This window comes from Gossypium hirsutum, chromosome D10, assembly GCF_007990345.1.
Source record: "Gossypium hirsutum isolate 1008001.06 chromosome D10, Gossypium_hirsutum_v2.1, whole genome shotgun sequence".
In the NCBI taxonomy this organism is placed as follows: domain Eukaryota; kingdom Viridiplantae; phylum Streptophyta; class Magnoliopsida; order Malvales; family Malvaceae; genus Gossypium; species Gossypium hirsutum.
The window spans coordinates 20,163,568-20,166,248 of NC_053446.1; the positions used below are offsets into that span (position 1 = coordinate 20,163,568).

Sequence of the window (2,681 nt, forward strand, 5' to 3'; positions counted from 1 at the left end):
AATTCCTGATATAACAAACTGATTCTGGGTTTGAAGGAAAATTCTTGAGAGAATGACCATCCCCACAATGCACATAGGAAACAACATCATACCAACTTCGTGATTGAGCTGCAAAATTATTCAAACCATTAGATGTAAATTATTTTAGCATTAAGGAAATATAAGATACCTGAGCAGAATATCAATTCAGCGTGTCCACTTCATGCACTCTAGCTACTCGTCCTCCAAAAACTGCTTGATTTATCGGCAATTGGTATTATTGCCAGTGACCCTTTTGATGGTCTTGTAAGCCTTGCACCATTCGCAGAAGTATCTACCATAAATCTTGCATATGTATTGAGAACGTTATAAAACGTCTCCAACTAAATACAATAAGGAATCCCATAATGAGGACACTTACGAAGCAATTCCTTGAATCTTTCCCCTGCCTCGTAAAAGGACTCGTCATCCAATTGTTGAAAATTGGTTATCTTATTTTGTAACTTCGTGTTCTTGCTTGGTGGAAAATACTTTACTAAGAACCTTTTTGCTAATTCTTTCCAAGTTGATATTGAACTTGGTGGAAATGAATTAAGCCATGCTCGTGCTCGATCTCGCAACAAGTATGAAAATAGCTTCAACCTTAATGCATCTTCAATCACACCAACTAATATAAACAAATCACTCACCTCCATGAATAATCGAAGATGGAGATGTGGATCTTCTGTGGACATACCACTGAACTAGCCCACCATTTGGAGCATTTGAAACATCACTGGTTTCAATTCAAATTGGGGTGCCTCGATATCTAGCCTCTTGATTCCTAGATTAATTCATTGAAGAGTGGCACAACGTATTGTCTAATGGCACAATCCCTATCATCAACAATAAGGATTTGGTTGTGCATATGATTTTCTCTATTACCTTTTCCATCATTTTGATTTTCAAGGTTCATCTCAACTTGTCTTTAAGCAAATCTCTCGTGTCTTCTCTGTCAAAATCTCCACTCAATTTTAGGGTTTACAGGTAATAGATCGATGATTCGATCTATACTCATAACATGATAAATAAATCACAAATAAAGAATAAATTGGTAAAGTTAGAAATTAAACAAAAATTTAATTGCAAAAATAATTTCACAAAGAATGATTAAGGCAACAGTCCCCGGTAACGGTGGCAAAAACTTGTAACATGGTTTGTGCAAGTGTACACAGTCATTCAAGTAATAAGTACATAAAAATGAGTTATCGTCTCCACAGGGACTATGTATGTTAATCGATTATTTGTAAAATTATAAATTCACAATTTGGTATAAAAACTCAATAAATTGAATGGTGATGTTTAGACTAAGTGAAATTAACTAGATGCAAAGATTGATCCCTAATGCAATTTTAAATCTAAATGCAAATTATCTAGATGTATGAATGAATGGCTTTAGCAACAAAAATAATTAACATTAAATGGGCTAGGATAATTATATTAATCAATTCAATTTACTTTATCATGCCTAACAATGTTCGGAAATACTTCCATGGCAACTCGACCTTTCATGAGGTTGGAAACCAAACTTAGTCCTTTCGGATCTTTTACTTAGTGAAATATGCATTTTACTAATCATATTAGATTAAGGTTTTCTTAGCATTTATGCGAGGTCACAGGGACATTTACATTTACAACAGTTTAATCATATAAACCTAAAAACTATGTAAGATAATAGACTTAAATAAAGATATTATGAACCTCAACTTAGTCGAGTTTAATGATCTAAACTGAGCATTGCACTTTTCAATTATGTGTCTACTAGCCGTCATCTGGCTAGGATCGCTTAACTAATTTGAATGAACCCAATCACGTATGAGTGAAATGCATCATGATATTAATTGAAAACATGATCGATTGAGGCCCAAACATATTAAACATGAATAAAATAAATCTTATTGAATTAACATAATCATCCTAGAAAATAGGATTTAAAATACCATAGTTTATGTCAAAAACAATAAACTCAATGAAAACATAATTAAAATAAATAACAAGAGGAAAGAGTAAACTTTATTCAGTTCAGCAACCTTTCGGATCTATACTGATTGTTGCGCTCCTCTATTCTGATCGATGCTTCTTATATGGTTTTTATAGGTGAAGGTAAGGGGTAGAGTTTTCTAAAAATAGAATTTAAATTCCTTGCTTTTCTCTCACATATGGCCGGGCACAATTCATGGAAAAGAGGATGACTTAGTCTCCTTATTTTGGATTCATACTAAGGCTATTAATAGCCATAAGGTGGATGGTTTCAACAGCAAAGTTGTTGGCCTAATTTCTTATTATTTTCCAACTATAAGGACCTTCCATTAAATACCCTAAAGTTTGCTTTTAGGTAGCAATCCATTAGTACCGAAATTGGGATTTAATTCCTCCTTGTTGGACGATTTCCTAGTCCAATAATTAATCAGACATGTCTATCTTTTAGTACATCTTTTACTTGGTCAAATTATCAACCTCATGACCCAATTTGCAAGGTCTTGCTCTCCACATGAATTGATTTGTGCATGTCCATGTTTCCTTCATATTAATCAGATCTTTAATGGTCCTCCTACATAGTGAAAAATCACATATTAATAAATTAACATGAAATAATATAAAATAAGTAAAAAAATCATGTAATAAAGTATAATTTCACATACTTTATAAATTCATGTCCAATA

The 2,681-nt window shown here is 32.8% G+C and overlaps 1 non-coding gene across 1 annotated transcript; it reads left to right on the top strand.

Moving 5' to 3' along the window:
* The first annotated feature begins 378 nt into the window (after nt 1-378).
* On the top strand, nt 379-484 carry LOC121222829 (small nucleolar RNA R71). The gene has a single exon (XR_005920200.1). It is a non-coding gene; the product is annotated as a small nucleolar RNA R71 (small nucleolar RNA).
* The last annotated feature ends 2,197 nt before the right edge of the window (nt 485-2,681 follow it).